Source organism: Microtus oregoni, unplaced genomic scaffold, assembly GCF_018167655.1.
Source record: "Microtus oregoni isolate MIOR12 unplaced genomic scaffold, Mior012 000010F_ref0000083, whole genome shotgun sequence".
In the NCBI taxonomy this organism is placed as follows: Eukaryota; Metazoa; Chordata; class Mammalia; order Rodentia; family Cricetidae; genus Microtus; species Microtus oregoni.
In genome coordinates this window covers 48,130,750-48,156,702 of record NW_024543069.1, presented here as the reverse complement: position 1 = coordinate 48,156,702, position 25,953 = coordinate 48,130,750, and positions in this window count along the sequence as shown.

The window sequence follows — 25,953 nt, the reverse complement described above, 5'->3', positions numbered from 1 at the left end:
GACATCTCTCTGAGCTCACTTCCTCTTCCTCTCAGCATTCTGTTCTGTTTACTCCACCCACCTATGTTCTAACCAATAAAATGGGCCAAGGCAGTTTCTTTATTTTTTAACCAATGACCTTCCTCCATCAAGTAGCTCTAGCTTCTTATTGGCTAACTCTCAATCTTAATTTAACCCATGTCCCTTAATATGTGCATCACCATGAGGTCGTGGCATAGCAGAAAAGTTTCAGCATGTCTGTCTCTGACAGCAGCACATGGCTTCTCCCTCTGACTCCACTTCCTTTATTCCAGCATTCAGCTTAGTTTTATCTGTCTACCTCTATTCCCTGCATAGGCCCAAGGCAGCTTTTATATTAACCAATGGTGTTCACAGCATATAGAGGGGAATCTCACATTGCAGATGCTAAAAAGAGAGATTGAAATCAAATGCTGGATTGGATTCCTAGAGATAACACTTCTAATATCAATACCTCTAAAGGAAGAAACTAATGAAGCAAAAAGTTAGTTATTTTAAGGGATTGAAAACTCTCATTAGACAAAAGGAAGTCACTTCCTGAGAAGAACCTATTCAACATATTTAAATGTCTTGTTTAATAATTGTTTTTTATATACTGCCCTAAGAATGGTAGAAAATGAATCAACTATTGCAAAGTAGAGGTTTTGTTTCTTAAGAGCTTTGACTTTTCCCATTTCTTAGGTTGCTTAGCAGCTCTAGTTGCGATAATGTAATTTATGTTAGACCTTAAACATTTCTCAGTTTTATTCTTTCTTTTAAAAAGAAAGTCTTTATTAAACAAAATAATTTCTTTGCATATTAAAGAAATAGCATTTTGAATTCAATTGTCTTCTAGCCCACACAAATCAAATCCCATCTACACTAACATAAAAATCTCCCCTTATATTGTTTGTACTCTTGTGTCTTAACTGGGAAGATCTTTTGAGTAATATGTCTTTTTTTCTCAAAACAACTGAAGATTCTTAGATGGCATGGTTATTCACACATAGCAATAATGAGTGAAATAACTAAGGCAAAAAATTATTTAACATAATTTGTAACCATTCTTAGACTTCTATTTTTTAATTATGTCAAAAATTGCTAAATTTATAGGAAGACTATTTTGTGAAATAGACAAAGGCTTTTAAATAGATTCACTCATAAATATCTTACACCTTAAAAGTACCCAGAACTACCAATTTTATGACAACATCTTTTATCTAAAGAGTTTTCCACACACTAGTTATGGTGTCCACTGTGTATATCTCTTGCAAGATAATTATTTTTGGTTCAAAATAGACAATAGGATATGCCATAATTGGACAGTATCAAGTAATCTAAAGTAATCCAATTCTAGGTTAAGCTCATACAATGACTGATATCTTACTCTTTAGAAAACCATGTTAATAAACAACAAACACCATTTCAATTACACATATACATACATATGATACATCATGTGTACACATATGGTGAAAGAATATTAACGGAATAACACAAATAACCATATAGCATTTATAATATATGTTACAAATTATATCAGTCCAAATACACTGTTTAAGTTCATGAAGGCAATTCATAAAAAGACAAAAAACCATTTTTCTAAAACCATATTTCACCACAATGAATTATATGCTTACATATTCAAAGATATTATCCATCTGTAAACATCTTGAGGTACAATAATTCTACTGATAAAAACATGATATATTTATTAAGAATAGAGTGACCATTTTTATCTCATAAAAAGTAACTCATAACTTTAGTCAAAAGTATAATATTGATATTACTCATCAAGGTCAATTGCCACTCTATCACAGTAGCTAGGAATTGGAAGCACTTAAATGACTTTCCGCTGATGAACAGATAATGAATATATGATATATGTATATATATAATATACATATAAAGGAATTTTCAGCTATAATATAAGAAGACATTTTCAAATGTGTGGATAAATAGCTATCATCCTCATGAAGGAAGCAGAGATGGAGAGAGACTGTCACAGAAAGCGGTATTTAGTTAGAAGTGGAGACAAACAGAACCAGCCCAAACTGACTTATCTACAATACAATTCCTACATCAACAGTTTGGGAAACATTGCAAAAGAAAAGTGGAAAGATTACAAAAAAACCGAGGCATCTACTACAAGATTGTGTCTCCTGATATGACTCAGGACAAAATATATGACTGCTAAACAAGACTGGGATAATTACAATACCAGTTGACATCCTAACACGAATGGGGTAATTTCATAGGGTGTAACCTAGATGAAGATCTATACATAATTAACGATTTCTGAGAGAGGGAGAATTAGTATGCCCATGAATCAGTACCTAACCATTATCTAATATCAAATGGTCACCTCTAAAATCTTAAATATACAAACAAACAACACTTAATTCACTTAGCAGATTGTGTTTATGGATATATCTCTTTCTGTAAATGTGTGTGTGTAAGAATAATAATTAAAAAGAGTCCATGAATTTGAGAAACAATGAGGTAAGACGTGAGGGATTAAAGGGAGGAAGAGAAAGGAAGGATATAATATTTTTATTAAAAATATTTTATTTGATGGAGTCATGGTCCCACCTACACCTGGAAAGCAACTACTGGTGCTGTGGCCCGGCCTGAACCTGAAGGAGGAAAGTGTTTAGGTTCCCAGGTGGACAGCTAAGTTCTCTAGGCCCTAGACTCCAGTGGTACCTGAGAACCAGCTCCCGAGAGACCTGGTGGAAGCCTTCCCAAACCCCCAACCATCCCCCCACTACATCAGAGACCACCAGAGTTGCAGACCTGCCTGTACCTGGTGGACTTGAGTGTTTAGGTTTCCAGATGAAAGGGGCCCTGCTACCTAGGCCCTAACCCCATAAAATATCCAGCCCCACCACCAACCCTGAAGCCCCAGTGACCTGGCAGCAGCTTCCCCACACCCCCAAAGATCCCCTACTGGAGCCTAGGCCCTGCCTGCATCAACAGGAGGTGAGTATTTGGGTTCCTGGCTGAATGATCTGCTTTCTAGGTCTTAGCCCTCAGGTGGCACATTCTGAGCCCCACCCCCACCCATTGAAACCCCAGAGACCTGGAAGCAGAATTACCATACCCCTAACCATCTGTTGCCTCATCAGCCTCCACCAGAGGTGTGGCTCCACCTGCACATTGAAAAGGTCAGGGTTTTGGTTCTGGCTTGACTGCCCTGCTCTCTAGGCCTCAGAGCCAGGTGGCACATCGCAAGCCCCACCCCAACTCATGAACCTGGAGGAGCAATCAGTAGAGCCAAGGCCCAACTACACTTGTAGGAAGAATGGCCACCTAAACCACAAAACTCATCTGCACCAAATGGAGGAAGAGAAAGCTGCCAAAGCCCAGGCCCCACCTGCACTGATTGGAGGAGGAGATGGGTAGACAACACTATTAGAATACATTCAAAATCATGAAAGAGATATATGGCAACACCAGACACTAGTGGTTCTACAACAGCAAGACATGAACATCCCAACGCAGATGTATCAGAAAAAAAAGTTCTTAAAAATAATTTTATGAAGATGATAGAGACCTGTAAAAAGGAAATGAAAAAATTTCCTAATAAGTGGAGAAAAAGACAAACAAAAAATTAAAAAGAATCAACAAATCCCTTAAAGAAAGTCAAGAGAAAAAGCAAACAAACTGGTGAAGGAAACAGTTCAAGCCTTGAAAATTGAAATAGAGACAATTAAGAAACCACAAACAGGGAATGTGGTAAGCAGAAAATCTGGGTAAATGATCAGAAACTACAGATGCAAGCATAACCAACAGAATACAAGAGATGGAAGAGGGAATCTCGGGTGTTTAAGATACAATAGAGGAAATAAATTCATCAGTCAAAGAGAATGTTATATCCAACAAATTCCTAATACAAAATATCCAGGAAATCTGGGACACCATGAAAAGACCAAACCTAGGAAAAATAGGGATATAAGAAGGAGAAGTCCAGCTCAAACACAGAAAAAAAAATGTATTTAACCAAGTAATAGAAGAAAACTTTCCAACCTAAAGAAGAAGGACATATTTATGCAAATACAAAAGCTTAGATAACACGAAATAGACTGGACCAAGAATAAAAGTTTCTTTCCCATATAATAATTAAAACAATAAACCACCTACAGAATTAAGAAAGACTATTACACGCTGCAAAGGAAAATTACAAAGTAACATAGAAGACCAGAAGGTCCTGGACAGATGTATGGCAAACCCTAAGAGACCACATATATCAGCCCAGACTACTACACCCAGCAAAGCTTTCAATCATCACAGATGGAGAAAACAAGATATTCCATGACAAAAACAGATTTAAACAATGCCTAACAACAAATCCAACCCTATAGAAATTACTAGAAGAAAAAGTCCAACCCAAGGAAGTTAGATACACCCACATAAATACAGGTAATAAATAATCCCATACCAGCAAATCTCAAGGAAAACACACACACACAAAGTACCACCACCAACAGCAAAAGAAAAATTTATCAGAAATAACAATCACTGGTCATTAATATCTCTTGATATCAATTGTTTCAGTTTGGCTATAAAAGACACAGGCTTAAAGGATTGATTTGGAAATAGAATTCATCCTCTTGTTGCATACAAAAAAATACACCTCAACTTCAAAGAAAAACATTACCTCAAAGGAAAGGACTGAGAAAAGATTTTTCCAATCGAATAGACTTAAGAAATATATGCTATAGTATCTTGATATCTAACAAAATAGACTTAAAGCAAAAACTAATCGAAAGAGAGGGAGAAGAACATTCTATGTTCATCACAGGAAAAATCCAACAAGATGAAGTCTCAAGTCTGAGCATCTATGCATCAAATACAAAGGCACCCACATTTGAAACAGAAACATTATTAAAGATTAAATCCCACACCAAACCCCAAACATATATAGTGAGAGACGTCAACACCCCACTCCCATCACTGGACTGGACTGCCAGACATAAATTTAAAACAGAAATAAAGGAACTAACAGATGTTATGACTCAAATGGGCTTAACATATATCTATAAAACACATTCCACTCAAACACAAAAGAATATACCTTCTTCTCAGCACCTCATGAAACCTCTAAAATAGCCCACATACTCAGTAACAGAGCAAACCTTAACAGATAAAAAAAAATGGAATAACCCCCATTTCTTGTCGGATCACCATGGCCTAAAGTTACAATTCAATAACACTAATTGCAGATTGACCACAAACTCATGGAAATTGAACAATGTTCACCTGAATCACTCCCAGGTCAAGGAAGTAATAAAGAAAGAAACTAAAGACTTCCTTGAATTCAATGAAAATGAATGCGTAAAATGCCCAAACTTATGGAACACTATGTAAGCAGTGCTAAGAGGAAAGTTCATAGCACTCAGTGCCTACATAAAGAAAGTTGACAAATCTCACAGTAGCAACTTAACACCACACTTGAAAGCTCTAGGACATAAAGAAACAAATTCACCCAGGAGGAGTAGACACTAGGACATAATCAGATTGAGGACTGAAATCAATAAAATAGAAACAAAGGAAACAATGCAAAGAATCAGTGAGACAAAGAGTTTGTTATTCAAGAAAAACAATAAGATAGGCAAACCTTTATCCAAACTAACCAGAAAGGTAGAAAGACAGCATTCAAAGGAACAGAATTAGAAATGAAAAGAATAACATAACAACAGACATGGAGGAAATCAAGAGAATCATCAGGTCATGCAGCAAAAGCTTGTATTTCACAAAATTTGAATATATAAAGGAAATGGAAAATTTTCTGGATAAGTACCATATACCAAATTAAATCAATACCAGAAAAACAATTTAAATAGACCTATAACCCTTAAGTAAATAGAAGCAGTCATCAGAAGTCTTCAAACCAAAACCAGGGTCAAATGGTTTCAGTGCACAATTCTATCAGAATGTCAAAGAAGAGGTACTGCCAATGCTCCTCAAATTGTTCCATACAATAGAAACAGAAGGAACATTGTCAAACTCTTTATATGATGCTATTGCTACCCTGCTACCCAAACCACACAAAGATGCAACTAAGAAAGAGAATTACAGACCAATCTCCCTCATGAACATTTATGCAAAAGTATTCAATAAAATATTGTCAAATTTATTCCAAGAACACATCGGAAAAATCATCTACTATGATCAAGTAGGCTTCATTTCAGAGATGCATGGATGGTTCAACATACGAAAATCTGTCAATGTAATCCACTATAAATGTAAACTGTAGAAAAAAACACATAATCATTTCATTAGATGCCGAAAAAGCCCTGAGCAAAATCCAAACACACCTTCATGATAAAGGTCTTGGGGAGTTTAAGGTTATAAGAAATATATCTAAATATAATAAACACTATATATAGCAAGCCAACAGCCAAAACCACACTAAATCAGAGATTCAAAGCAATTTCAGTAAAATCATAAATAAGCAAGGCTCTCTCCACATCTATTCAATAAGGCACTTTAAGTTATAACTAGAGCAATAAGACAACAAAAGGAGATCAAGGGGATGCAAATTGAAAAGGAAGAAGTTAAACTTTGTTATTTGCAGATGATGTGATACAAACAACATAAGTGATCCCAAAAATTTTACCAGGGAACCCCCACAGCTGATAAACCTCATCAGTAATGTGGCAGGATACAAGACTAACCAAAAAAAAAAAAAATCAGTGACCCTCCTATATACAAATGATAAATGGGTTGAGAAAGAAATCAGAGAAAAATCACCTTTAATAATAGCCACATACAACATAAACTATCTTGGGGTAACTCTAACCGAACAAGTGAAAGACCTGTATGACAAGAACTTTAACACTTTGAATAAATTGAAGAAGATATTAGAAAATGAAAAGATCTCTCATGCTTTTGGATAGGAAGGATTAACAGGAATATTGTCAATTTTATGAGAAGCTATCTACAGATTCAATGCAACGTCCATCAAAATTTCAACATAATTCTTCAGAGACCTCAAAAGAACAACATTCGACATCATATGGAAAAACAAAAAGCCCAGAATAGCCTAAAACAATCCTGAACAATAAAGAAACTTCCAGAAGCATCACCACCCCAAACTTTAAGCTCTACTATAGAGCTATAGTAATGAAAACAGCTTGGTATTGGCATAAAAACAGACAGGTGGACCAAGGGAATCAAATTGAGGTTTTGATATTAATCTGCATACCTACAAATGCCTGATTTTTAACAAAGAAACTAAAATTATACAATGGGAAAAAAAGAATCTTCAACAAATAGTGCTAGAATAACTGAATGATGACATGTGGAAGAATGTAAATAGAGCCATATCTATCTCCATGCACAAATGCACGTCAAAATGGATCAAAGACCTCAGTATCCACACTAAACCTCAGAAAAGTGGCAAGTAGCCTTAAATGCATTGGCACAGAAGACTACTTCCTAAATATAACAGCAGTAGCACAGATATACTGAGAACATCAATTAATAAATGGGACTTCCTGAAATTGAGAAGCTTCTGTAAGGCAAATGATATAGTAAAAATAACACAAAACAGAATGGGTAAAGTTCTTCACCAACCCCACATCTGATAGAGGATTCATCTTCAAAATATATGAAGAACTCAAGAAACTAGACATCAAATTACCAAATGACGCAATTAAAAAAGAGAGGGTACAGATGTCAACAGAGAATTCTTAACAGAGGAAACACAAATGGCCAAAAGACACTTTGCTCAACATCTTTAGCCATCAGGGAAATGCAAATCAAAACAACTCAGAGATACCATCTTACAAATGTTGGAATGACTAAGATCAAAAACACTGAGGACAGCTTATGCTGGGGTGGATGTGGAGGAAGGGGAACACTCCTGCATTGCTGGTGTGATTGCAAACTTGTAAAGTCACTTTGGAAATCAGCATGGTAGTATCTCATAAAACTAGGAAGTATTCTACCTAAGACCAAGAAACACCACACTTGGGCATATACCTAAAGGATGCACATTCATACCACATGGACATTTGTTCAACTATGTTCATAGAAGCATTATTCTTAATAGGCAGAACCTGGAAAGAATCTAGATGGCCCTCAACTGAATAATGGAAAAAGGAAATGTGGTACATTTACACAATGGATTACGTACCACTCAAAAGTAGAAAACAATGATATCATGAAATTTGCAGGCAAATGGATGGAACTAGAAAAAGCCATTCTGAGTGAGGTAACCCAAAAAGACAAGCATGATATGTACTCACTCGTAAGTGGATACTGGACATAAAGCAGTGGATAACCAGCCTACAGTCCGTAACCCCAGAGAAGATAGGTAACAATGAGTACCTTAAGAGTAATACACATGGATTTCACTAGTAAGGGGAATTAGACAAGCTCTCCTGAGAAAATTGAGAGGGGTGAGGGTGAAAGGAGATGAGAGAAAAGGAGGGAGAGGAGAACAAAAGGAAACTGGATGGATGATCTGGGGAAAGGACAGAGAGGGAAAACAAGAAAAGAGATATCTTGATAGAAGGAGCCATTAGGGGCTAGCGAGAAAACTGGAAGTAGTGAAATTCCCAGGAATCCACAATGATGAACCCAGATAAGACCCTAAGGAACAATGGAGAGGGGCACTGACCAGGCCTTCTCCTGTAAGCACATGGATGACTAGCTTGTCATCATAGACCTTCCATCTAATAACTGATGGAAGCAGATGGAGAGATCCACAGTTCAATACTGGGCCTAACTTCCAGAGTCCAGTCAAAGAAAGGGAGAAGCAATATTCTGACCAATGGGGTCAAGACCACAATGGGTAAACCTGCAGAAACAACTGATCCGAGCTCACTCACTCCAGACTGACAGCGGACTGCATAGGACTGAACTAGACCCTCTGATATGGATAACAGTTGTGTAGTTGGGGAGTTTGTGGGACTACTAGCAGTTGGATCAGAATTTATCTCTAGTGCATGAACTGGCTTTTTGGAGTCTATTCCGTATGGATGGGTACCTTGATCAGCATTATTTCTCAGCTCCCAATCCCTCCTAGAACCCTGTACCCTCTCCATCTACCAAACTTTATCTTCTTTCCTGCAAAACAAAACAAGAACAAAAAAGCTACTAAAACATGGAGAACAATATGTCGACCAACTGCTCCTGAACATTCATCATTCCTGCCATGGCCATTATATACCCAGTGTCATCCCATGAAAGAATACTGGCTTTCCATCTCACACTTATTAATTTTTAATGAGTAAATCTTATTTATGTTCTAGAAGCTAATGATAATCCTCCTGCCTCTGTTCTGTTGGTAAGTTTATACACACACATCACCCTAATGCTTGACTGTTTCCAACTCTCATAGTTTAAATGGTTAACAAGAAGAATGTGGTACAGATAAAAACAACTGGTTTGGGGTGTCACATCAATCTATAGTGTAATGCCATTCTATCTCTGTGGAAAACTGTGGAAGAAGTTATTGAGAAAAAGAATTGTACAATAGATGAAGCCAGCTTGCTTTTATAGATTTTTATTTAGTATCAGGGAACATGCATGCATTCCACAAGATTCACACGAAAAGAAAAGATCAATATCTGGGAAGTGGCTCTCTCCTCCATGTTGATCTCGGGGATTGAGTTTAGGTTGTTATCTTGGTTAGCTTGGTAAAGCAGCATTACCTGCTGAGTTCTGGGAAGAAGGGCAGAAGAAGAGCAGCCATGGAGCTGCCAGAGACAGACATGCCAAATCTTTCCTGGTAGGCCACTGCCAAGTGGTAATATACAGATTAACAGAAATGGGTTAAATCAAGATGTGAGAATTAGCCAATAAGAAGTTAGGGCTAATGGCCAGGCAGTGATTTAATTAAAATTTCTGTGTGATTATTTCGGATTATTTCGGGTGTAACCTAGCTGGGACAACAAGCAGCCCTCTCCTCCTGTAACAATTAACTGTCTCACTAGTCCCAGATTTAAGAAAAATTAAGAAGTAAGAAAAAGAGAAGAAAATTGAAGAATTATTAAGCTGAATAATATACAGTTCTATATTCCATTCATAGTTATATTTCAGGGGGAATTTTTAAGTGAGACACAGTACAGTGGTTACAAGTGGCTGTGCTCTCTTCACATACCAATGTGGGAAAAAATAGGTCAAACATGAGGCAAGAGAATTGCAATATAAGATGGAAAATCAACCGTCTATCTGAGCAGAGTATATAAGAATCATATCACAGAAACACAAAGTGATAAATCAAAAATCCATTATAAACAACAGACAAATGAATATTGGTAGAGCGTCTTTTCCTTTTCCTTTGGCATTGACATCAGACACTGGTTGAAAGAATGACCATGACAAAATAGATTGATAGGCAACAAATTGTTTGGCCTTAACTAGTTTAAATGTAGTGTCTGGGGTAATGAATAAAGAATTTATGTGACCTACCAAAGAAATACAGACATAAAAAGTCGGTGCATGTCATCCACTCAACAAGTATTTATTACTTTCTGTGTGTAAGGCACAAGATATTACAATGAACAGAACAAAGATTTTTGTTCTCTATGGAGTTTGCAAATCCACCCTACTCTTCAATGATTTTTTAATTGTTAAAGGATAAAAATTAGATACATAAGATTTTAAATATTCATAATATTAAAAGAAATTTAAGATAAATTCAAAACTTTTATGCCTAAATTCAGCTATAGTATTTCATCATAGGAATGCTATAATAATGGTAAACTCTGGAGACTGTTGCAAACATTGTTGTCTAAGACACTTTGGGCTTTTTTAATAAAACATAAATTGGTTGACTTATAGAAAATAGAAATGTTTCTCTAAATTCCAGAGACTGGGAAGCCCTCGGTCACAGCACCTGAAGAGCCAGTGTTCTTTGATTAGTTTGTTAACTCACAAATTGCTTCTTTTTTCCTCTGTCTTTACCATCTCAGTGAGAAGAAAAGTCTGGGTCCACATTTACAATGTCACTGAATACATGCACTAGAGCTTTCAAAGGTTGTTCCCAAGGCTGCTTTCCCGAACAGCATCATATTAGGGTTTCGTTTCAGTGTAGGAATCTTGGAGAACATAAACTATAAAATCATAGCAGTTATGAAGTAAAGGGCAGACAAGAATGGAGAATGTGGCCTAAGGCAGAGTTGTAGAATCCCTAGTCAGGGATGGGTATTTACTTCACTCTGTGGGAATTTTTCATGGAAAGAACTTAAAGTGCTATATAAAACTTTTATTGACTAACTATGATGGTTTGAATAGGTATAGCCCCCCATAAACTCATGTGGCCCACAGGAAGTATACGATTAATTGGCACGGCCTTGTTAGGAAAGGTGTTCCCTTTCCTGAGAAAGTAGGTCACTGTGGGGGTAGGCTTTGAGATCTCAGAAGTCCAACACAGTTTCTCCTTGCTTCATGCAGACCAAAATGTAGAGCCTCAGCTCTTTCTCCAGCACAATGCCAGCCTGCATGCCATCTGCCATGATGATAATGGTTTAAACCTCTGAAACTATAATCCAGCCCCAATTAAATATTTTCTTTTATAAAAGTTACTGTGCACACTCCCACATATATCATTGCCCCAGCAGCTGATCAGCAGACAAGTCGCTTGTGTTCAGGCCACTTTACTGCCATCCGCAGCTATGTCAGAGGCCCCAGGAGGCACAGTCCCCACATTCAGTGACTGGAGGGAAAGTGAGTGGTGGCTCTCCAGGCTGGTGAGTTGCATTTACTCGGCTCTGAGTTGGAGGCACTTGCTGTGCCCCTCCCCAACCCATCCCAGTCCCAGCAGCCTGTCAAAAGGCAAGTCTCCTGTGTCAAGGCTGCTCACCAACAGCCCTGGCTGCATCAGAGGACCCCAGAGACGCAGCCCCCTCTTGCACTAAGTGGAGGAAGAGATTGCCCAATCACCATCCCAAACCACATCAGAGACCACTAGAGGCACAGTCCCAACCTGCTCTGATTGGAAGAAGAGTCCCAACTGCCAGTCAGCATGCAAAAATACCTTGGTAAGGTCACTCCACCACCTGTCTCAGTGAGAAGTCACCTGGAGGCACAGGCTTCACCTGCAATAATTGGAAGAAGAATCAATACCTGTATCTATAATTATCCAAACCCAGACGGGAAGAAGGCAGTTAAGAATACATTCAAAAGCATAAAGAGCAATATGGCACAACCAGAACCTATTGGTTCTGAAGTAACCAGACCTGAACTTCCCAACACACATGAAATAGAAGAAAGCAACCTCAAAAATAACTTTATGAAGGTGATAGAGGCCTTAAAGAGGAAATAAAAAAAAATCTTAGGAAAAGACAAATAAAAATTGGGAGATATCAATAAATCCCTTAAAGAAAGTCAGGAAAGTCAAGAAATAAAAATAAACAAACAGGTGAAGGAAACAGTTCAAGACTTGAAAATTGAAATAGAGGCAATAAAGAAAACCCAAACTGAGGGATTTCTGGAAATGGAAAATCTGGGTAAATGAACAGGAACCACAGCTGAAAGTATAACCAAGAGAGTACAAGAAGTAAAAAGAGAATTTTATGTATTGAAGATACAATAAAGGAAAGAGATTCATCTGTCAAAGAAAATGTCAAATCCAACAAATTCTTAATGCAAAACATTGAGGAAATCCAGAGCATCATAAAAAGACCAAACCTAAGAATAATGAGGATAGAAAAGGGAAAAGAACTACAGCTCAAAGACACAGAGAATATCACAGAAGAAAACTCTTCCAATGGCTATGAAGGTACGAAAAGCTTACAGAACACCAAATTGACTGGACAAAAACTAAAAAGAAGTCCCTTCACCATATAATCATCATAATCATCAAAACACTAAACTTGAAGAATAAGGAAAGAATACTAAGAGGTGCAAAGGAAAAGGCCGAGAGACATATAAATCAAACATCAGAATTAAACCCAATTTCTCAATGGAGACTCTGAAGGCCAAAAGTCCTGGACAGATGTGTTGCAGATACAGACTACTATACTCAGCAAAGCATCATAGATGGAGAAAACAAGATATTCCACGATAAAATCAGATTTAAACAATACCTAGCCACAAATATAGTCCTACAGAAAGTACTAGAAGAAAAGTTTCAACCCAGGAAGGTAGCTACACCCACGAAATCACATACAATAGATAATCTCATACCAGCAAATTCCAAAGAAGGGAAACACAGACACACTACCATCACCACTAACAACAACAAAACCAGAAAATTATAGGGATTAACAATCACTGGTCCTTAATATCCCTTAATATCAATGGATTTAACTTGTCTATGAAAAGACATAGGGTATCAGAATGGATATGAAAACAGAACTCATCCTTCTGTTGCATACAAGAAATATACCTAAACTTCAAAGAAAAACTTTAGCACATAGTAAAGTGTTGAGAGAATATTTGCCAATCAAATAGACCTAAGAAACAAGCTGGTATGGCTATCTTAATATCTAACAAAATATACTTTAAACTATAATTAATAAAAAGAGATGGAAAAGGACAGTTCATGTTCATCATAGGACAAATCCTTCAAGATGAAGTCTCAATTCTGAACATTTATGCCCCCAATACAAGGACACCCACATATGTAACAGAAATATTACAAAAGCTTAAAGCACACATCAAATCCCACACACTAATAGGGGGAGACTTCAATACCCCACTCTCACCAATGGGCAGGTCTGCCAGACAAAACCTTAACAGAGGAAATAAGGGAACATATTATGACTCAAATGGGTTTAATAGACATCTATAAAATATTTCACCCAAACACAAAAGAATATACCTTCTCAGCAGCTCATGGAAATGTCTCTAAAATTGATCACATACTTGGTCATAAAGCAAATCTTCAAAGACACAAAAAATTGGAATAAATCCCTGTATCTTATGGCTTAAAGTTAGAACTCAACAACAACACAAAAATACAGAAACCTTATAGTCTCATGGAAAAACACTCAGCTGAATCACTGCTGAGTCAAGGAAGAAATTACAAAATTAAAGATTCCCTAGAATTCAATGCAAATGAAGGCACAACATATTCAAACTTATGAGACATTATGAAAAGAGTGTTAAGAGGAAAGTTCAAAGCACTAAGTGCCTACGTAAAGTTCCCAGAGAAATCTCATATTAACAACTTAAATACGCACATGAAAGTTCTAGAGAAAAAAGAAGCTAACTCACCCAAGAAGAGTAGATGTCAGGAAATAATTAAACTCATATGAAATTAATAAAATAGAAACAAAGAAAACAATATACAGAATTAATGAAAAAAAGATTTAGTTACCTTATAAAGTCAATTAAGATAGGTAAACCCTTATCCAAACAAACCAGAGAGAGGATATTAACAAAATCAGAAAAGAAAAGGGTTAGCCACAACAACAGACACCGAGGAAATCCAGAGAATCATTAGGACATGCTTCAAAAACCTGTATTCCATAAAATTGGAAAACATAAAAGAAATGAACAATTTTCTGGATAGGTACGACTTACTAAAATTAAACCAAGACCATTTAACTTAAATAAGCCTAAACTCCTAAGGAAATAGAAAACAGTCATCAAAAGTCTCCCACCCACAAAAAAATAAAAGAAAGAAAAAGAAAAAAAAAGGAAAAAGAAAACATTTCCAGGGCCAGATGGCTTCAGCACAGAATTCTACTAAAATATCAAAGAAGAGCTACTACTAATACTCCTCAAATTTTTCCACACAATAGAAACGGACAGAAAATTGTCAGACTCTTTAAATAAGGATACAGTCATGCTGATTGCCAAATCACATGAAGATGAAACAACGAAAAAAATTATAGACTAATCTTTCTCAGGAACATTGATACAAAAATATTCAATAAAATACTCCAAACTGAATTCAAGACACATCAAAAAAAATCATCCAACATGATCATGTAGCCTTCACCCCAGAGATGCAAGGATGGTCCAACACATGAAAATCTGTCAATTTAATCCATCCATGCAAGCAAATTAAAGGAAAAAATATCACATGATTACCTTACTAGACGCAGAAAAAACCTTTGACAAAAACAGACACCCCTTCATGATAAAGGTCTTGGAAAGATCAGGGATATAAGGAACATATCTAAACATAATAAAGACAATATACAGCAATCTGACTGCCAACTTCAAACTAAGTGGAGAGAAACTCAAAGTGATTACACTAAAATTAGGAACAACACAGGCTGTCCCATTTCTCCATATCTATTCAATATAGTAATGGTAGTTCTTGCCAGAGCAATAAAACTACAACAGACTACAAAGGAGATCATGAGGATACAAATTGAAAATGAAGAAGTCAAATTTTTGATATTTGCAGATAATAGGATAGTATCCATAAGTGATCCCAAAATTCCTACCAGTGAACTTGTACAACTATTAAATACCTTCAGCTGGGATACAAGATTAACTCAAAAAAAAAAAAAATCAGTGCCCTCTAATACACAAATGATAAATGGGCTGAAAAGAAATCATAGAAACATTATTCTTTACAATAGCCACAAATAACACAAAATATCTTTGGGTAACACTAACCAAAAAATGAAAGACCTGTATGACAAGAACGTTAAATCTCAAAAAAAAAAAAAAATCGAGGAAGATATCAGAAAATGAAAAAAATCTCCCATGGTCTTGGATAGGTAGAATCAACATATTAAAAATGGTAATCTTATCTAAAGCAATCTATAAATTCAATGCAGTCCTCATCAAAATTCTATCACAACTCTATCACAGATTTTGACAGAATAATACTCAACTTCATATAGAAAAAAAAATCAGGATAGCCAAAACAATCCTGTCCAATAAAAGAACCTCCAGAGGAATCACCATCCCTGACTTCAAGCTATAGTATAGAGGAAGAGTAATAAAAACATCTTGGTACTGGCATAAAAACAGACACGTGGATCAATCAAATAGAATTGAAGACCTGACATAATCCTACACACCTATGAACACCTGATTTTTGACAAGAAAGCCAAAACTGTACAATAGAAAAAGAAAGCATCTTCAACAAACAATGCTGGCTTAACTGATGTTGACATGTAGAAGAATGCAAATAGATCCATATCTATCACCATGAACAAAACTCAAGTCTAAATGGATCAAAGACCTCAACATAAACCTAGTTACACTGAACTTGAAAGAAAAGAAAGAGGGAAGCAGCCTTAAATGCATTGGCATCAGAGTCTACTCCCTAAATATAACACCAGTAACACAGATACTGAGAGCAACCATTAATAAATGGGACCTACTGAAACAGAGAAGCCTCTATAACAAAGGAAAAGGTCAACAAGACCAAACATCAGTCTACAGAAATGGAAAAGATCTTTACCAACACCATATTTGACAGAGAACTGATCTTTAAAATATATAAAGAATTCAAGAAACTAGGCATCAGAATACCAAATAATCCAATTTAAAAAAAAATGAGGTACAGATCTCAACAGATACTTCTTAACAGAAAAGGCACAAATGGCCAAAATACAGTTAAGGAATTACTCAACATCCTTATCCATCAGGGAAATGCAAATCAAAACAATTCTGAGATGCCACTTACACCTGTCAGAATGGCTAACATCAAAAACACACTTATGCTGGAGAGGAAGTGGAGTAAGTGAAACACTCCTGTACTGCTGGTGGGATTGTAAATATGTACAGCCACTTTGAAAATCAGTGTGATAGTTTCTCTGAAAATTGGGATTCAATCTACCTTAGGACTCTTAGGCATTTACCCAAAGGATGCACATTCACACTACAAGGACATTTGTTCAACTATGTTCATAACAGCATTATTAATAATAGCCAGAATCTGAAAACAACCTAAATGACCCTCAACTGAAGAATGGATAAAGAAAATGCGGTATATTTACACAATGGAGTATTATTTAGTGGTAAAAAAAAATGATATTTTGAAATTTGCAGGCAAATGGATGGAACTAGAACAAACCATGTTGAGTGAAGTAACCTAGACCCAGAAAGACAAACACAGTATATACTGACTCATAAGTGATAATTAGATGTAAAGAAAAGGATAAGCAGGCTACAATCCATAACTCCTGAGAAGCTAAGAAGCATGGACAACCCTAAGAGAGACATCCATGATTTCCCCTGGAAAAGAGAAATAGATAAGATCTCCTGAGTAAATTGGGACAATGGGGAGGGGTATGGGAAGAGATAGGCTAAAGAGAAACAGGATGGTTGAGTTATGGGGGGAGGGTACAGAAAGGGAGAACAAAGAGATATCTTGATAGAGAGAGCCATTATGAGGCTTGCAAGAAACTAGTTATTCCCTGGAATCCACAAGCATTATCCCAGTTAAGACCCTAAATAATTACTGAGGAGCGTACCTGAACTGATCCTACCTTGTAAGCATATTGATGACTACCTTAATTGTCATCATAAATCCTTCATCCAGTAATTGATGGAAGCAGATGCAGAGATCTACAGCTAAACACTGGGCCAAGCTCCCAGAGTCCAGTTGAAGAGGCAGAGGAAAGACCATATAAGCAAAGGGGTCAAGATCACGATTGGGAAATCCACAGAGATGGAGGATCTGAGCTAGTAGGAGCTCACTGACTCTGTACTGATAGCTAGGGAACCTGCATAGGACCAAACTAGGCACATTTAGTGCTTCATTGTTCTGTGACTTGGGCAGTCTGTGAACCCATTGGCAGCGGGACCAGAATTTATTCCTAGTGCATGAGCTGACATTTTGGAGACCATTCCCTATGAAGGGATACCTTGCTCAGCCTTGATGAAAGGTGGAGGGACTTCCTCAATTTGATATGCCAGACTTTGTTGACTCCCTGTGAAAGGACTTACTCTTCCTGAGGATTGGAAGGGGGGTTAGGTGAGGGTAATGTGGAGGGGTGAGCAGGAGGAAGGGAGAGAGGGGGAATTGTGGTTGTTATGTAAAATTAAAAAAAAATTCAAATAAAAATATTTATGAAACACAAAATATGCAGTGGAGAGAAAGGCGAGAAACTAAACCAGTTGATGAAGTGCATCTGTCATACACGATTTTCTCCAAAGAATCATTTTGATCTTCGTTCCCGGGTTTCTGTCCATAGATTGCTGGCTATTGTTAATACTACAAGTGAGCACATGTTGGTTAATGAAAACAGTTTCTTATAATGGCAATGATGCTCTCAGCAGAAGACACAATAACTCCATGCAGATATCCACTTTAAGGACCCATTACAATCTCTCTATTTAAGACTTAGTTCACTTGTGAACCTTGCTTTTATGTACAACATTGAAGGAGCTGTTACTCTTTTGTGTGGTGGGCTTAGAGAGTTGATTTAATCTCAATCATTGCTCTACTCATTTTTGCTTCTTATATTCCTCAAAATACTATGAAAATGACAAGGAAGTCTTCTATGATTTCAAGCTGAAATATATACCAAATGGTTGTGAGATGCAGGCCTCATACTGAAGTAGTGATGGTCAGAGTTCCAACTCTGGGAAAGCGATTGGAGTATAAGGCCTTTAGCTGTGTCAGTGGCTCAGGCCATGGGAAAATTTATGGCTAAGTGCACTATTAGAAGATGGTGCACAGTGCGAGAGGCAGAACAACATCTTCGGGGGATAGAGCCACACCCTTCCCTCTTGCTCTCTCATCTCCTTCAGCCTCCTAGCCACTATGGGGTGGGCTGCTCATACCTATCCCATGCTCCTGGCCATGATCTTATTCTTTACTACAGACCCAGAAATAGTGAAGCTACATTAATATGGCCTGAAACATAACACATAGCTCCTAAGTTGACTTTTTTAGGTCCTAAAAGTATCCCTTTAATTCAGATGCAGCTGATTGTCAGGGATACCATCTCCTTACTAGACATAGTGGAGATCTGTGTTTGGCATCACAAGCACACATCACTAACACAATAACTGTACAAGCTCACTTGTCTTGTTCCTCTCCTGTATGGGAAAGAAACTGCTCTCCCTAAATTCATTTTGAGTGACTAGATTCAGTGCTCAGAGCATGATTATATTTGGAGAGAGTTTATCTATTAATACTCCTGTGGTTCTGAGTAAGATTTCAGAAATTTGAAATATCCTCTCCACAATGGTGAGTGAAAAGTCTTTCTACCAATCATGACCTGTTCTGAATTCATTCTAGAGAAATTAGTAAAATAACCCAAGACTGATTTTTCTTTAGACTTTTTATGTCTTACGAGAGAAAGACAAATATCAAATATCTTTTCTTTTTTACAGTCTGCTATCACATGTCAGCCGACAATGCTCTGAAGTAGATTCTGGCTTACTGAGCTGCATCTTCAGCACACATATACCAAACTTTGTTCTAGCTTTCAATTCTGGTGGAGACAAATACTTAGTAAAGGTATCAAAGTTATTATAAAGTATATAAGGTTGCAATTTTTATACAATATATCAATATGTAGGCTGATCACTGGTAGTTTTAAAGCCTAGATGATTTGTGCCCTAATTCTTATTAATATTTCTCCCTCCATTTATTTCAAGATACATGTCTGGGGGAGAATCTGGTGTGGCCTGGGCACACAGATAGCACAAAGGTCACAAGGCTATTAACTACGTCTTCTCCCAGCCTTCTGGCCAGAAAACAGGTTACAAATCTCTCCCTTTGAAGAGTCAAACCTGTTTAATATCTGTGAATGCCATAATGTCTATCTATGAGGACACGGATCTATCTGCCTCCTATAATTCATTTGAATAAAACATCTCCACTTGATCATACGGAAGTCATGTCCTTTGGCATATCATTCTCCATATGACACCTTCAGTATAATGAATGCTCCTACATTTTCTCAAATTTCCTGATGACTTTAGACTTCATGTTTCCTTTTCCTTGTTACCAACTTTACCTGTGACTTCTATGACTTCCAGATTCACGTTCACGTCTTTCATTTTTCAAATAAAAAATTATCTTCTTTCTAACTCTGTTCACCACTGGTGTATGTGGTTTATAGTCATTGCGTCATGAGTAAATATGTTTATGTAAACATTGATAGTGGCCTGAGAAAGAGAATATAAAAAAAGACACAGTCTCTTCAAATAAAAACTGAGCTATACTAATGTATCTTCTTGTGCCTTTTGCTAGCACAACATAAAAGCTTCATGTTTGTTCATATGTATACTCATTTCTGTCCAGCTGGGTTAGAGATATGGTTTAGTGGATAAGGTGCTTGACGTGAGTTCAGACCTCCAGCACCCACAGAAATGCTGGCCCAGCATGGTGGCCTACCTGAAAATCACATACTTGATTTGAGACACAGGAGCTGCAGGGACAAGCTGGCAAGCTAAATTGATGAGCTCCACGTTAAGCAAGAGTCTTCACTTCAGTAAATGCATTGAGAATGAGTAAAGACAATGCCTGATGTCAACATCTGGCCTCCACGTGCACACAAAACATCTTCATGTCCACTATTAAGTCCCTCCCACATAACCTACACACAAACACAATCAGAATGAAGTAAAAATCTGGGTTGAAAACAGAAAACTATAGAGAGTTTTGCTAGTTTAAATGAATATAAATCAGTTCATGGTAAACTAATCAGACAAAACAATTGCTTTGGTAAGAACACAGATGTACTGTAGTTCATCTAGTTTAAAGGTGGGACACCTGTTCACAAACTTCTGTAATATGGATCCAGAAGGAATTGAATAAGTCTTATCTGATCAAGGGGACAAAGCACACGTGATCAACACTGTGCTGGCACTGCCGCCCAGCCCATGGCTTCCCCGTGCCAGCTCTATTGAATAGAACCATGAAACAATCATTAGGTTCCACTCTTCATCGTGCCTCTGTCAAAACAGTGAATAAACCCAATAATTTGGTTTTAAAACACCCAGAAACATAAATAAAACAAGATGCATTTATGCAATCTTGGGCATTGTGTTTTCATTACACTTTTAATGTTTTCCTCACTTGTGAAATATTTTGTCAGTTTAGAAGAAGGAATAAGAAAACTAAAAACTTCATATCTCAAGAATTCAAATCCGACTATCACTCTAAAGACGCTTTCTTTTTGCTGTATGATTTAAGTCCCACACGGGTAGCCAAGCTTTACTTTATGTCAGAATGTTTGTATTTTTTTTTTCAAACATAATAGAGAAGCAGATCATTTTTATGTGTGGACTGGAGCAGAAAAACAGTGATAGTTTCTTCTTGTTATTATTATTGTAGCGATATTTTATTGAACCTTCAGAAACATGTCTACTTTTCAATGTTTTTGTGTGTTTAAGGATGTAGTATAATACACAGTTGCATGTGTGTGAATGTACAAATATAGGTGGATATATACCTGGCATAAGCATCTGGAGGAAAAATGTTGATATTGAGTGTCGTCCTTTTCGATGGTCTTTCATTGGAAACACAGTTTATCAAGTTGTTAGTGGTTAATAAATTCTAGTTCCACCTGTCTCTTCTCTTATTGGTGGTACAGTTATGTCTGTGAGATTGACATTTTATGTGGGTGCTGGGAAACAAAGTCAGGTCCCCTTGCTTGTCAGAGATACCTCCCAGGCACTCCACACATGCATCATACTTAATCTTCTAAGATCTTTTGGAATTGTAAACATTTACAATTCAATTTTATATATGATTTTTCCTGGTCTGAATAACTTATTGTTTCCTAAATTTTTAGTCATTATCAGCCAAACATAGCCCCCAAAAAAGGAAAATAAAATATTTCTTAAATGGCACAGCAAACAAATCAACCTCAATCTACTTATTGTTAGGGGACGAAGAAAGTTCTGATAGGAGACGTCAAATCTATACTCATCCTTCCCTTGCAGCTGTAAAGTATTATTTTCTTGTTTTACAGATATCATGCAAAAATGATTAGACAGCAGCATGATGCTAATTGAATGGTATTCTGGACAGGGTTGGGGCCTCTTGGTACCAGCTAACTAAATAGACGTAAGAATAGAGATAACACAGCTAATCATGCAATGCCTGTGCTGTACACAATCACCAACTGGGTAGTATGCATTAAATCAGGAAAAGGATATTAGCTGAGAATGGCCTGCAGGGATCCACTTGAAATACAGTGATAAAGAGATAATGAAGGGGGAAGAGAGCTAAGAATAGAGTACTCTCATAAGTTTTTTTTTATTGCGAAAAGAAGAAAAAAAACATAAACAAAAAACAAGTTTCCACCTTCTCCCAGCCTCCCATTTCCCTTTCCCTCCTCCCACCCTTCTCCCCTTCCTCCCACCCTTCTCCCCCTCCTCCCACCCTTCTCCCCCTCCCCCCACTCCTCTCCCCCTCCCTCTCCAGTCCAAAGAGCAGTCCGGGTTCCCTGCCCTGTGTTAAGTCCTAGGTCCTCTCCGTCCATATCTAGGAAGGTGAACATCCAAACTGGCTAGGCTCCCACAAAGCCAGCACATTAAGTAGGATCAAAACCCCCTGCCATTGTCCTTGGTGTCTCATCAGCCCTCATTGTTCGCCATGTTCAGAGAGTCCGGTTTTATCCCATGCTTTTTCGGTCACAGTCCAGCTGGCCTTGGTGAGCTCCCCGTAGATCAGCTCCTCTGTCTCAGTGGGTGGATGCACGCCTCATGGTCCCGAATTCTTTGCTCATGTTCTCCCTCCTTCTGCTCCTCCTTGGGACCTTGGGAGCTCAGTCCAGTGCTCCTGTGTGGGTCACTGATGGGGGTAAGGGGAGATGGGGAGAGAAAAGGTAGAAGGGAAGGAGGGGGGACCTGGGAAACGGGAGAATTGGGATAAAGGAAAGGTGGATAGGGGAGCACGGAACCACAATTCTTAGTTAAGGGAGCCACTTTAGGGTGGGCAAGCGACTTGACCCTAGAGGGGCTCCCTAGTGCCCAAGATGAGGTTCCCAGTTAGTTCCTTGGGCAGCTGAGGATTGGGAACCTGAAATGACCCTATCCTAGAGCAATACTGACGAATATCTTGCATATCATCATAGAATCTTCATCTGGTGATGGATAGAGATCTCATAAGTTTTAAAGCAAAACTTCACATTTGGACCTCTGTTGTAATAAGAGCGGCACAGCACGGGTAGCTTTATACCCGAAATAATTACACGGAAACTATTCTTTTAAACACTGCCTGGCCCATTAGCTCTAGCCTCTTATTGGCTAGCTCTTACATATTGCTCTAACCCATTTTTAATAATCTGTGTAGCCCACGAGGTGGCTTACCAGAGAAGATCTTAACCTGTGTCTGTCTGGAGTGGGAGAATCATGGCGATTCCCTGATTCAGCTTCTTTCTCCCAGCATTCTGTTCTGTTTTCTCCACCTACCTAAGGGTTGGCCTATCAAATGGGCCTAGGCAGTTTCTTTATTAATAAGAAATCACTCCCACATTAGACCCCTTCAAAAATTTTAAATATTTAGATGTCATGGCAAAGCCTTCAAATACCATAAAAATTAAATAAATATACCAGGAATTCAACATGGCTATAATCTTTATTTTCTCACAACCTGCATCTTACTGGCAAGCCTTACAGTTCAGCGGATAGACTTACAGGGCAAACATGGTACCATGACCTTCTCATAGAACATAATTCACAGAGAATCCTATAGAAAGAATATAATAAAGTCTACTATATTGATAAAGGAAACAAGAAACAGTACTAAAACTTATTGTGCTTATTTACATAATAATCATTATATTGGAAACATTAATGTTCCCAACACAAATGCAGCTTGCAGATTCTTCCACTTTGCACAGGTGCAGCAGAGGGCTACTGTGCTCGAGGATGCAGAGAACCACAGGGACAGGACAGTCTGGTGTGTAGTGAACAAGGAGGATTGTAAAGCAGGAACTTATATGAACTTTCAATATAAACAGTAAATACCTGCAAACGTCATTTAACCTCTGAAACACACTTTAAATAGCAAGGGAAGGTGAGTTTCCCCCACTTTCTGGTGCTGTGTGAACATCACTCAATTAGCTCCAGTAACGCCCTGGTGAGTTTGAATAGGTGTTTTCCGTGATCCTCGAATAAAAATAACTGATGTCAATGGTGTACATTTCCGCAGTGTAGTTTTTCCTTGGGGGTATGGAGCTCTGTACTGTTTCGCAATTGCTTAACTCACATTAATCAATATAATTTCTCTATGAGGCATAGAATACTATCGTTATAAGTATGATTGAAAATTTTCAAATGAGGAAAGAATTTTATTGCTGTTAAATCACTCATTTCAGAATCATTCATATCAGGTGATAATTAAAATAATACTGTGGTTCTTTTTATCTTTAGGGGACTCAAGCCTGACTAGAAAACAATTCTAAATTTCTGGGGACTTGAGATGTTGTTCAGTTATTAATTACTTATCTTTCATATAATAATTTGTGTTTAATCCCTCCTATCTCACAAATAGGTACACTTCAGCTTTACCTTGTAATCCCAGGATTCAGAAGCTGGAGGCAAGAGAATCAAAAGTTAAAGGTCATCTTCAACTATACACTGAGTTTCAAACTTTCCTTGGTTACATGAGAGCTTGTCTCCAAATCAATCAATCATTCAATTCTAAAATTTCTTAATTAGAATGAAGAAAATTGGGTAGAAATCATGTGAGATTAAGGCTAATCCTAAATCAGTAAGCAGTCATTCATTCACCAATACCAGGCACCTAGCATTTCCTGAGCTCTCTGCTGGGGACAACACTGTGCTTGGTCATTTTTACATAAAAACATAAATATGAATGTCATCCAAGAAAAGAAGAAAGTGAGTTAAGAGAAACCAAATCTCCTTATCATCAACACAGTATACACTACTCATTTCACTGTTTAATTTAAAAATTATTACATATATATTTAAAATATTCCTAATGCCTACATCTATACTCAATAAATATAGGCCTGCATTCAGATATTTCATCAAACTTATTTTTATATTCTTTCATGTCAGTGTAAATATCAAAATTTTATCATATATCAGTCAAGTGCACAAAAGTCATCATGATAATCAAAGCAAACGAGACCATAAATATTAAAACACACACAAATATACAAAGTGACTTTTGCATGCATTCTTCTTCTGTGTTTCTCTCAGAGAGCATGCTTAATTCAAGTGTAGATTTGAACTCTAGGAAGAGCAATGTTACTCTCTGGCTCATCCATTTGCTACTTGAACCTAGCTTTTGATCTAGTGCTGTTCAAGCTTGAATAAAAGCAAACCACTTGCATGATGAACGGAAACCAACAATGAAAGACAGAAACAATGGATATGTACATTCGACTTCCAGTCAGGCAGCTAAGGTGCAAGTAAACGTCAAGTTTAATAATAATAAAAACATACATATTAATGGACCTATTGATGTATAAAGTCTTGTATTAAATAATGGATAAATTCATGGCTATACAGTATATGCCCAGCAATAAATGAGAGAAGCATTCGGCTCAGACAGACCTGTATGGTCTCTGCTTGCTAAAACCTGTCACCGCATTGGTCTCCATTGTACATACCGGGCCCGTCTCCACTGTCCCGCTATAGTAAACAATGACTGCCATCTGGGTGTTCTATGCTATCCCTCCTGAACACATCAAGTGTTTGTCTCTTCACTTGTTTGTTAATTCTGTTTCCCACTCCTTCACCATCTGTTTCCTTCATAATGACTTAATTTTACCCATCCTTTAAGTTGTTTCAAATGCAATCCTCATCATCAACCTTTTGTTTCAAATCACCCTAATGTTGGGGGGTGGGTGTGGAAATAGCTCCTATGGATCTTATTCTTATTCCTCATCTTCATTATTTTCAATATAAACTCTTACTAAGTGGTGGGGGTATAGCTGGACAATGAAAACTCAGAGGTTAAAGATACCACTTAAGAAATTTGGTCTGAATGCCCATCTAATATAAGAAAGCATTCTCCTTAGCCCCAGCAGACAAGCATTCATACTTCCAGGATGAGAATTGCATATTTTATTTATTAAGTGCAGACATTCCATTCTGAACATGCAAGAGATTAATCCCAGTGATGCAAAGAATATTAACTGAAAC